Below are 14007 nucleotides of genomic sequence, written 5' to 3' on the forward strand. Positions count from 1 at the left end.
AACTTATTTTGGAACATTGGTATGCATTCATAATGTCTTGGATTTGATTTTTGGAGTCTGAAAAATATTTTATTATATTATAAGCACACATATTGAGCTTGGAGGCTATCCCTCGAAGGAGTAGGAATGGGCATAAGTTGTATCAGTGAGTAGTTTATATTTTGAAATGATTTTTTGGGCATATTAGTACAATTACTTATGTACGGTTTCTATATTTTATTTTTATGGTTTGATTTAAATACTTATCATATACATGTATAAATATATGCTTTTTATATATTTATCATTTCATGTGACTTTTGATAAGATTTTAAATTGTTTTAAATTCAAAATGAGTTTATGGTGAACTTCAAAATTTTGGTATTTTAATATTTGGGTATTTGAATTGATGTTTTAGCCTTTTTGGAAAATAATTAGTTTTAAGAAAGTGGATTTAAAATATACATATATTTTTAAGCATATTTAAGTGTTTATACTTCAAAATGCTTAAAAATGGTTTATTACCATAAACATTTCCCTATTGGTATTTACATTTTGGTATGAAATGATGATTTTAAATATTTGGAGTATTTAAATATATGGTTGGGCTTGAATATTAAATTCTGGTTTATTTTACTATATTTGTTTGGGAAAAATAAAAAGTATAATTTTGAATGGAGGGTTTATAAATGCTGTATAGTTGTTTTTAAAAGGTGTACCATATGGTCACCAATGGTTCTATTTATTCTATTTGCTGCGCACAGGCATAGTCATTCTTTATGTAGTCGTGATATGAAAAAATGATGATGAGTTGTATATCATTATCTTTGAGTGATAATAAGTTGTGTGTTACTTCCTGATGATGTTGGTTTCTATGTATCTCTTTACTATCTGGTGGTGTTTAAGATGTCGTGTGCCATATAGTAGTGCTCGATATAACATATGGTACATTTTATATGTTCTTTTTGATATATATATCTTGGTGATTTTACTATGTTTCATTGTTGTTTCTAAATTATGATTATATTATTTATTGTCCAATATTAACTTGATGTTTCAATTGGTTAACGATATTTTAAATTCTTTAGTTATAAAATGTTCTTTCTATAATATTGCTTTGGAGTATAAATTAGGACTTGTGAAATAGTTTTAAAAAGGCAACTTTTCAAAAGAGTAAAAGTATGAAAATGTTTGAATTCTAAATGACTACTTTCATATTATTAATATATTTCACTCACTAAACTTGTCTCATATATATATATATGTATATATATTTTTTTAAATTGTTCCCCTAGGCCTCAGATGATAGTTGATGCACATTATGTCAAGGTAATCTTCTTCACAATCTTTGTTTTTCATCATTTTGCATCCTCATTTTCATCATACTTTTCTTTTTTCTTCATACTTTGTATATTTATCATTTATATTGGTTTATTTAGATTTAAACTAGCATACTTCCTTTAGACTGCTCTGTTGGATTAACATGATATGTACAACTCTTATTTTATTTTCCTTTTCTTGGTTCTTAGTTTAGAACCTTTGATGATTATGATGATGATTTTATAAAAAAATTATTAAGAGCGTCTATAATATTTTATTTATATTGTTTGGTTATATCTGTTTCATGGAGAGATCCTATCGAACTTTTACTATCGGTTCATTAAGGTTTCCCAAAATGGGAACACTTCGAGCATCCAGGAAGGACTCCATGGGTAATCCTGTCACGATTAGAGTATTGTTCCTATGAAGATTAGTTTTTGAATGAGTAGTTAATTACCAAAGCAATTCATTAATTGATTTTATCTAGGCAACTGATTTTAACTAAATGATAATTAACTAGTTTAAGCTAATCAGGGCTAACTGGAAAACTATCCTAGAGAAGTAAGATCACTACAATGGTTGAGATAAGGAAAAACCTATGTATTAAGGTTCGAGTGGATTGTTTTCAACTTTGATCTTCTTATAATTGCTAAAGTTGGTGTTTAACAAAAAAATCAATTAACTTACTAGTCAACAGTTTCTATAATCATATAACTACCTCTCCTAAGGTCTAAATAAATTCTATGGGTTACTATTTGAATTTAAATCCCTTTCTAATTTTCCTAATTACTCATACATTTAAGAACCTTTATGAGACTACCCAAACCTAATTGGATTCCCAAACTCAACTAAAGCCTAGGCTATGATTTTCTAGTTACCAAATGACAAATTATTCTTTCCCAGGACATAATTTATAATTCTAATAAACACCTAATTGACTTGATGCATAACTTAAATAACCACAGTGAAACACAAGTAATTGGAAATGAAATTTTATTATAACATGAAACCATCTCAAACATAGAACCAAATAGAGTTTGCATAAACTCCTAGATATCAATTTAGCCATAGTTATATATAAATCCAAACTCAAAATAAAGTTAGAGTCCATAGTCATAATCATATTCAATACAATAAATTTATCATCAATCCCAAAATATAAATTAAAAAGAGAAGAGATGTGTAGAGAAAACTAGAAAATGACGTTCTTTAAGCTCCAATCCCTTGGGCTTCAAGCTCTTTCAATATCCTTGGCTTTCTCTCTCTAAAATAGGTGTTCATCTTTCTAATATTCGTGTGTTTTTATTTTCAAGAACCTCTCTTTAAGACTCTCTATGTGTTCTTTTAGTATTCTTTCCATTTATAGATTAAAATTAGCCTATACAACTAAAAAACAATGATAACAATATAGTACCAGTGTTGTTTTTGGAAGATTTTTTACATTTATCAAAAATGATATTTAACGACTTGTATTTGAACGAATTTTTAACAACTATTAGAGGAATTTGAAGTAATTTTTCTGGAATGAATGTAGATAATATATATGCATATATTTATATATATATATATATATATATATATATATATATATATATATATATATATATATATATATATATATATATATATATGTATATATGTATATATATATGTATATATATTACGATGTACCAACCAGTTTTAGCAAATCTCAATTAAATATCCCTATATTAAACTATTATGAAGTAAACAAAAAGACAGCACTTGAGAGTCCATGAAAGTTATTTATATATTAAAAATTATAAAACAAAATAATCGACAATAACCCATGTCATTTGTAGATACTACAATTCAATGCTAAATGGAGTTTTATGATTATATGAGGTTTTACTAAGACATCTAGTCCTTGTATCAAATAATTACACGGATGATAAATAGAAAATGTTTAATATATATTTATAGATTAGTTTAAATTTATAATATTATACTTAGACTGTTTGCAATGTTCTTTTACTTTAATAATTTTGTTTGTGGCATAAAATGTTAGGAAGCATTAGACGAAATTTATATTATAGTGAACGTACTTAAAACGGATAAATAAAGATATCAAACAAGGAAAGGTGAGATTGCCTTAAATGTGCTAGGTGTATATATCTATAATATAGAATTCATATTTGTATTCGTATTGCTTGATTGGGAAAGTTCTGCCTTTGACTTAAGAGTGTTACTAAATGCAATAAGTAGGTCAAATGGATTAAACGTACCTATTGGTAATACTAAATCTTAAGTTATTGTTTTTAGTACTTGAACCTTACATAAATAAATAGAAGATATTTTTGAATTTTTAGGTTGTTATTACCTAGCAAATGTTGGTCACACTAATGTTAAAGGATTTTCTTACAACATATAAAGGAACAAGATATCACCTTTCAAGATGGAGAGATGGTTGATGTACCCCTAAATGATGAAAAATATTTCAACATGGAGCATGCATATATAAGAAATATCATAGAAAGATACTTTCAAGTTCTTAAAAAATGTTGAACAATTTTAAAAAATTCATCCTTTTATACTATTAAAACACAAATTAACATCATTATAACATGTTATCTCATATATAATTTAATTAGAAGAGAGATGCTAGTTGCTCTTGTGGAATTCAAGTTCAATATGAATGAAGATAATGAAAACAAATGGATGATGACATTATTATTAGATCAATTACTTCCTCAGATCAATGGACTACATGGAAAAATAAGTTAGTCAACTAAATATTTGATAAGGAGCCATCTTGATATTTAGTTATTGTTATAATGCAATTTGTTTTTTTCTTCTTATTGTAGTTGTTATTTAGTATGTGTTGTTTTGAATCATATTATGTTTTAACCATATTTTTATAAAACTAAATATTTAAATTTTATATCTTTATCATTATTTTGTAGAATACTTTTAAATTTTATATTATGTTTTATATGTTGTCGTGTTGTGAATGATATTATAACAGTTCAATTAATATAGTTAAATAACAATGGAAATTGGAAGTCGTAGTAACGAGCACAGTAGGAAAGTTATCAGGTGTACCTCGAGTAGGGTTAAGGAAGAAGCTTTGCTAAATATTTAGAGAATATTTTAGCTCATGCATAATGATATAACATAAGTACCTTAAAAACTAAAACAATATGTACAATTAAGAGGCAACTGTCTAAGATATTTCCTCAATCAGGTTTGTAGCTAATCCACATATCGAGTTAAAGCTGAAAAAGTGAAAGAAATAATATATTAAAATATTTGATATGGTAAACAAATTTAGATAGAAGGACTCATTCAAATATATAAAGGTTGAAAGAGATAAACCTTGAAGAACCTTATGCACAGGTATTAAATTCTTATAACATTTACTTTTAAGTATTTTTGGATTTCATTTACTACTTTGCTACACTAGATTAATAGTTATACATAATATATGTTGATTTTTTTTTTCTACTTTAGACTAATAAAAATGTCGAATGTTGGAGAGGTAGATCTTTTCCGATATATGAGAAACTTGAAAACATATTTGGGAAAGATCATCCACCTCGAATTAGAGCACAAACTACAAACTGCAAATTAAGATTGATAATATCCTTAATGGATGGTAACATGAAAAAATTAAGATTGATGTTGCACGTTTTTCCAATGTCAATAAATCAAGTCATACATCATGAACCTAGTACACAATCTTAGTCATGAAGTATGAGAAAATGTAGACTAAAAGATAATGACTTTGCAAAAGAATTTGATGAGATAGCATTTTAACCGCTTAATCAATTAGCTAAGAAGTTTGATGAATTTGAGGCTAATTATCTTAAATACTTACTGAAAAGCTTAAAAGACTGGAGATTTTCTATCACTAACAATTTTGAAATCTCAAAGGCAATGAGCATTAAATATGAAGGTCTTCAAGATTATTGAAACTGAAATTAAAATGATTAATTTGCTAATGGACTTTTCGGTAATTAAAGAAAGTCATGTTATAGATTATATATTTATGTTTATTTTTATATTTGTGGATTATATATCTGCTATTGGATTAAAGTTTTTGCTACTGATTTATATATTTGGAATAAAAATATATTCAAATAATATGTGTTATATACATATAGTACATCTAATATAACCAGATTCGCACACTACCCAATGTGTGCCTTGTTTCATTGAATAGAGGATGATTTATGTTTAGTTTTAATAAAAATGAATCGTTTACCTTTTACTCCATGCAAAGAAAAAAATTGAAAACATGATCCCTAATTTGGTCTCTGCCATCCTTCCTAAACACTTAATTCCTCTCCATAATTCCATCACAGCCCTAACAGACACACTAGTTCTTTCTGTCTATCTCTTATCATTTTTATCCTTTGATCATTGAATGAAATATAAAAAATAAATGTTCATAAGTCGAGGAACAAATTGAAACCTAAGTTATTGGGAAGATAAATGCTCTCCTCTGAGTTGTTAAGGTTACCCTTAGTGCCCCAAACAAGCTCTTTAAGATGTACTTTCTCTCTCTATTTAATTAAACACCAAATGATGTTTTTTTTATGATGCATTTTGTTTACGTAATTTTCTATTTTATTTATGTAGATGCAAAAAGGTATTGAGACAGTGATTTCTTAAGAGTATAAAGAAGTTCTCTAAGGGAAGTATACAAGGAAAAGAACTAGTCATCACTTAATTTGTGACCAAAGAAGGCCATGGTCCTTAGAAGCTATCTAACCAAGCACCATGTACTTTTTTCTTTGTTTATACTAAACTCCATTTTTTGTTTTACGTTAAGTTTGCTCATTTGATATTAATAATGAAACAAAGTTCATTTTGTTACCTCTTCGTAAAGCTTAATGTTTTCTGAACTTGTTGAAATTGTTTTCTGATTCTCTCTAGACTTATGTGTTTTATGTTATGTATTTTCCATTAAGATAACTATCTTTTTTTCTATTATGATGTTTGTTGAAATACCATAATAAGCTTCTATTGAAATAACAGACTAAGCTTTTGTTAAAATAGTAGAAGCATTTTTTTTCTGTTGAAATAGCAAAATATGCATTATGTATAAATAGCAGAAGCTTGATATATATGGTCTATCACATAAAATTTAGTTTACCAAAAAAAAAAGAAATCACGTCATTTGTTTGTGACATGATTTACTTTGGTTTAGTACATGGGTTTGCTATTAGTGCACTTAAATTGCTATTATTTCTTTGCATTATGGGGTAATTGTTTGCTATTTTGCTAAATCGTTGCACAATGTTATGTTAAATTAATTATGCATATGTTGGTTGACTTATTTTATCTTTTTATTTTGATAGAAATGTGTTGTTAACACTTCAAGTTACATTTTTACTCCCAAAGTTGCAAAGGAAAAAAGCTTGAAGTTGCACAAAAATTTCAATCAATTGAATATGCATTTCCGTTCTACAATGCATATGCGCATGGTTGTGGATTTGGTGCAAGAAGAAAAATGACACAAAAGAATTGATTTGAAAACAATTTGTTTGCTCTAAGGAAGGACAAGCAAATGACTCCTATAAACGAATGTTGACAAATTCTATCATACGAACATGTAAAAAAATCAAGGAGTAGTTCAAACTAGTTGTAAAGTAAATCTAGCACTAGTGAAGCAACAAAAAAGTCTGAATTAGATAGTTAGTATGTTTTTAGAAGAGCATAATCATAGTCTTGCCACTCATATGTAAGTTCATTTAATAAGGTCGAATAAAAGAGTGACAACAATAAATATTGTAAAGTGCCAACAATTTCGAGTCATAAAGCTTGATTGATTGACAAGCGAGGTGATTTTGATTATTATACCTATAGAAAATTTGAACCAAAGGAATCCCATGTAAGAGATGGATGAAAAATACAAAATCTGGACTGGAGAATAACCATGATAAATTAATGAATGATCCACATGGCATGTCCTTGATTGCAAGACATGGAATGCCATCCCATTTATCTTCTATTGTAATTAATGATGCATCCCTTACTAGAGGAGACACTTAGCTACTTTTGAATGAGTTGAAAGTGGTACATTAAAAAATCAAGTAGATTAGGAAGTAAGAATCCCATGCTACCATTAGTTAGCAAAAATAGTAAACAACCCACTAGTATTAAAACTCTTTTATATGTGACATCAAAAGAATATGGAAAAAGACTTAAAATTGGAAAAGAGAAAGTAACGTCAAAGTCGAGATTTGTTGAAGACGTGGATTTTGATGGCTATCACACAATAAAAGAGACTATCCTCAATTAAATGAATGGTAATTTTATTTTATAAATTTATTTATATTGTGAAAACTTGTCTTTTTTCTTTTTCTAATAAAATAGAAATTTATTTTGTTTTTATTAAGGTCTACAATAGATGGTAACAATATAGATTCAGAATCATCAACTAATGATGTATTGGCATTTCAAGCTGGTAATTGTCTTAATATAAAACTATGTTATACTACTTGATATTCGCTTAATTATTATAATTCTTCTTTTTTGTAATATTAAATGTATTTAGTATAGCTAAGAGATTACAGTAGTGATATTAATTATAGATTTATCTTTGCACTAATTACATGTTTCTCATTGTCTGGGTATTCTTGTTAGGTTTAGTGAATAATATTTTTTTGGACTTCGTTTTACTAAATAAGAAAAAAAAATGAGGCAATATATTTTGGTGGTTTAATTTATAGTTCAAATTATTTCCTTATGCAGCTAGAATAGATGAAGAAATAAGTGGAGTTGATATTGGGAAACAATGACCCGTATGACTTGCATCTCATAACTTAGATTTTTAAAGTCTCCTCTATGATGGAAGTATTTCACTTATTTTGTTCTTTATTAAATGTATGATGAGAGATAAAACATGCTTTTTTCTGTATGGTAATTTGGTCGGTTGTGTTTATTAGAATTAAGATTTGTATGATATTAGAATGGGTATTTACGAATCTAAATTGGTTTGTGGATTATTTAAAAAAAATTGTGCAATATTTGATGACTTTGCTTAAATGTAAGCTTTTAAAAGTGTTAGTTCTTTAAATTTAAAAATCTCTTGCTTAGACCACAGTTCTTGAAGTGTGAATGGCATTTCACTTTCGGCTATTGCACTTATTGGTTTTGGCTATTAGACTTATTGATTTTTTTTTTTTCCTAGGAGGTGTACAAATAGTATGTTATCTTTATTTAGCCTTTTAGAGATGTTTATATTAGGTGCAATGTAATTTGGGTGGGTCTAGTTTGCCCTCAAGTTATTATTGGGAGAAGATATATTGTACTTGTAACAACCCGTACCAAAATACACATGTTTTAATCAGTTTGTACAAGTTTGACCAACTGAATAGCATGTAGGTCTAAAGTTGAATTTTTCTATGATTAAGATTTTTGGTTTGAGTGAGGTACCATTGTGTAGATCTCATCGATACGAGTTCGTAAACTGGCGGCACATCAAATTCTACGTTACAGATAAAAAGTTATGGTTCTATAAAGTTTTAAATAGTAGTTTTATATTAGTGTCCAAATTAGTCCCAAATGTTTGTCTGTTAGTGACCAAAGGCTCTATATAATTGTTGGAAAGTGTGCCCAGCAGGAAACAAGTTCCAAAATACCCATTTTGTCACTCAAACCTAAGAAATTTCTCTCCAGACCCATGGATCCAAACTGGATTGTTTCTAACCCATTTTACATCCAATAGGGTCATCGCCGTTTTGTCCAAATCAGCCACCACCTTGATGCATATGCTAGCCACCCTTGTTACCCACCTCGGGACGACCTTGCTGGCCAATTTTTAGACCAAACTATCAGCCGACGTGCCTGGATCGGCCGCTTGAAGCCGATAGCGGATGTTTGGCATTTTCCGGCCATTTCAGGCCAACCCTAGACCTTTTCCATCATTTTTGGGCACTTTGAACTCATGTCCATGGTCCTTTTGCCAAGATTCTTCACTGTTTGAGAGATACATCACAGTGGAGTTTGACAGAGTATTGCGACTAATTTTATGGCCACTGGAGGAACCTTTGCACCAAAGTGAGCACACTGATGGGTTCTTTGTCTCTTGGGCTTTCCTTTGATATAAAGTTTGTGAATTTTGGAGGTCGTTTGATAATTTTTCCATTTTTAGGTCAATTAGTTAAATTTCGGATAAACTTGAACTGTGTTTGGATAAAATTGGTTAAATTAGACAACATTGGAGTTGGATTAGTGAATTAAATATTATTAGGACCCATTAGGAGGTTCAATTTTGAAAAATTAACTTTCGGATGAAAAGCCCCAATTTTGAATACTGGATCCTAAAGGCACGCAGTATAATTGGACCGTTCGGTGTTCAATTTATGTAATTTTATAGTAGTATAAATCAATTTAAGACATTTGAATCATACAAGTTTCTTTGGTTTAATTATTGGAGCCTGATAAATATTTTATTATATTATAGACACTCGTGTTGAGTATGTAGGCGGTCCTGCAGGGGAGCAGGAATGAGCATTTACAGTACTGTGAGTGGTTATAATTTTAAAATGTTTTGGGCATAAAGTATAATATATATGTGGTTTGAGTATTTTACTTATACTAATCGTTTGATTTAAATGTTCATTTTATGTATATGTGAGGATCTACTTTTACATATATGTGTTATCATTTTATGTGAGTTTTGTCAATATTTTAAATGTTTGGCAATTCTAATGAGTTCACGAATGAACTTGTGGTATTTAAATATTTTGGTACTTGAATTGAGATTTTAAATCACTTAAGAAAAAATTGATTTGAGAAGCAGATTGAAAATTATATGACTTTAAGCATGTTCAAATATTTTAAAATTTTATGTGCTTAAAATTGGTTTATAGTGAATATATTTCACTGTGATATTTCTGGTTTTAGCATGAATTAATATTTGAAATTTTTGGACTATTTAAATAAGTGGTGGAATTTAAATATTAAATTATGATTTATGATACAGTATCGTTTAGAAAAGTATATATGATCTTACAAGATTGTTTTAAGGATACTATATCGGTTATTTTTAATTGATGTACCATATAATACCAGAGTTTTGGTTCATTATTATATTACAGCGCGCTGATTTTGCCACGGTACTATGAGGTTGGTTTAACCCAGCAGTTTATTATTGTCATGGACTGTGAGGTTGGGTTTAACTGACGGTTTAGTATTGCCATAGCGCCTTAAAGTTGGTTTCACCCAATGGTTTATTATTGTCACGGACTATGAGATCAGGTTTAAACGATGGTTTAGTATTGCCATGGTGCAGTGAGGTTGGTTTCACCCAATGGTTTATTACTGCAATGGACCATGAGGTCGGGTTTATCTGACTGTTTATTATTGCCACGGTGCCGTGAGGTTGGATTCATCCCACAGATTATTTATTGCCACGGATCGTGAGGTTGGGTATGTTCCGATAATTTATTATTTTCCACGATGCCTTCATATATTAAGGATCGTGAGATGGGTATATCCCACGGTTTACAGTGAGGTACATCGTATATGCTTTGAGTACATTGATGGTTTTCAAATATTGTGGCTATTACTGCACTTTAGTAATAATTTTGTGGAACTACCTTTATAATATTTACGCTCAATTTTTACGCCTTGATTAAGGCATTTTATAATATTATACTGATTATTCACTTTATACCTTTTGAGCATCCATTTCATGATATTGAATTGGAGTACAAGTTTGGATTTTATGAAATGATTTTTAAATGGGGAACTTTTCAAATAAGTGGAACGAAAGGTCTTGAGAGAAAGATTTTCCCGAAATAAATTATTATTTTTCTATTATACGATGCCACTCATTGAGATTTTTTTATCTCACATTTTATTATTTCAAATCTGTTCCCCTAGGTCCAGGCAGTTAGTAGCAGTCTACCTCGCGCACAGCCTGTCACTGTGTTTCTTCCGCGACAGCTGCAGTATTATCTTTTCTTTATCTTACTTTTATCTTTTTGGACATCGTTTATTTTTTATTTGTACTTCTAAACTTTGTTACCACTCTTAGAATGCTCTGATTTAAATATTAGACTTAGTAGAGACCATATTATTTATAGGTGTAGTTATGACCTGTGGTATAATAGGTCGGTTGTGGACTTTATGCTATTGTGAATTTAATTATATTTATATATTGAGGTATTATTAATAATGCATGTGTTTGTTGTCCACATTTTAAGTGAGGTTCCATTGGATATCCTCTATGGATTGTCCAGTGGGACTTCACTAGGCAGGATTACCCAAGAGATTCATGCTCAGTTGCATGTTGTTTAATGAATTATTATGAGGATATTGGAATCAATTATATATTTAGAGCGGTGTTCATGGTATTTGCCCTAATATACTTTTTAGAAAATTTTAATTACTTGTTATATTATTCTATGGGTTGCACTATTGTTCCAAAACATTATTATTGTTTAGTTTGTTCTATCAATACATAATTGCTACTAAGCAAATTCATCCTTGAAACTTAAATGCAAAGGCATATACAATTCAGTTTATCATCAACAAAATGATAATTAATTTATTAAAAGATTTTTACTTGCATACTACATTCCCAATAAGCAAAAGGAAATATTTCACTTCACGTACAAGCTCTTAAATAACAAATACAACATTCTAAAGTATTTTGATAAAATATAAAATAGCTCTTAAAGCTATAACAAGTACACATAGGTTATATTTTGTTTTTTGTCTTGTGAGAGCTCCCTGCTTATTTTCTTGTTTCTTTTGAATTAAAACTTTGAGTATTGCATTGGTATTGGAGTTCAAATCTTGCACACTGAAATTTAGCTTATGGATTTTATAAACAAAAGTTTCATTTTTCTTTAAATTACCTCAGTTTAAGCTACTATTTTGTATTTCATCATCCTTAACAAAATTTCCACAACATACTCCATCCTGTAAAGTAGCTATATTATTAATATTCAAAATAAAATTGGAGTAATACATTTAGGATTACTATATACAATACTTAATACTGTTGCATTTCCAAAATCTTCTATTTTGATGTTTTATTGAATGAGATATCATTGGCTTTATATAAGCACCACATTTACATTTTTGATGGCAAAAATATCATCAGTATTTGATGATGATATTTTATCTAATAAAATATTCAAAAAGATAAGCACATACTAATAATCGTATCAATTGAATAAGAATTTTTTTTTAAAAAAAATCAACAGATAGATAGAAAATGGAAATTTTGATGGGTTTCCTAAATCAAATTTTAATTATCCATGTGATGCTAAACCAGGAACAAAGATTTGCATAAGCCCCAAACACTTAAATTCAGCTCTAAACACTTAAATAATTTTCAATAGTAGAAATTCTAACATAAGTCCCAAACATTAAATTCAGAAAAATATATTCACATGATTATGCAAGACCATAGTTTCCAATGTCTTGCTTTTATCCTACACTACCAAAAATCTAAAAGAGAATAAAACCTTCCCAGAAAAGAGACTGAATTTTAAGTAACATCCACAACTTTTGTGCTAATGTGTTACCAAAGAAGGCTTTTAAGATTCTGATGGAAATAAAATATTTCTTGGTTGTCTTGAGGCATATATAAATAGTTCAACTTACAATGTGCATTGGTTATATATTGACATTCTCTAAGCTTACTTTATGCTCTCTTTGAAGGGAATTTATGGAAATTATTTCAAAGTTGTTTAAAGTTCTTATTAATTTTCCTTCTTCAACCAAAATCACAAAGAAATTGCTTCAGCTAACCAGAAACAAGTTCTTCTAGATAACAAAATCATAAACTTCAATGCCAAAAGGAGGAAAAAAATAAAATAAAAAATACAAACAGATGAAATCAAAGACACATATTCCCAAACCTTTAAACCAATAAATGCTAGGTGTTACTTAAAATTTTGAATTTGCTACGTGAAGAGGAGAGGAAAAAGACCTATTTGAGCGAATTAGGGGTAAAAGAGGTGTGCAACCATCGTTAACCATGACAAATAGAGGGATGGCATCGGCACATTCTTGTTCATCCTTCATGACGATGAAAAGGTAGACTAAATTGGTCTAGGATGGAATTAGGGATCGAAGATTGGGAGGAAAAAGCAGTAGGAATTAGGGGTTGAATTTTGGGAGGGAAAAAGAATTTATGGATAGGTGGAGACGAGGAATTTAAGGATTGAGTTTTTGAATTTTTTTCTTCATACAGGGTAAAGGCTAAACTGTATGTTTTGATTAAAACTAAATGTAACCTAACCTTCATTAAATGTAACGAGGTACATATGGGATAGGAAGCAAATTTGCTTTAATAGCTATACCATATATACATACATACATACATACATACATATATACATATATGTATATATTAATCATGCTTCGGAACATCAATGGCAAATAATGACAAAGAATATTCAATGAAAGTAAATTGTCTAATTTACATTTACATGCAAAAATATTGAGTGGCAAAAAACAGATTTCATGTTCTGTTTAAAATATTTATAATATTTTAACTATAATAAATTTATAAAATATTATTGTAAACAACAAATATTAATATAAAAACGTATATATGATAAATAAATAACATATTTTATAAGACTAATTTTTCAAAATTTTCCTTTATATTTTAGAAATACTTGATTACTTTTTTCTTATATGTCTTTATTTGTTTATTTTTACTCTTTCAAATATGCAAAAATTATTTTTTTAAAAAAAAATTACTGTAAGAGGGAC

The sequence above is a fragment of the Ziziphus jujuba genome, chromosome 7 (assembly GCF_031755915.1).
Source record: "Ziziphus jujuba cultivar Dongzao chromosome 7, ASM3175591v1".
NCBI classification, from domain to species: Eukaryota; Viridiplantae; Streptophyta; class Magnoliopsida; order Rosales; family Rhamnaceae; genus Ziziphus; species Ziziphus jujuba.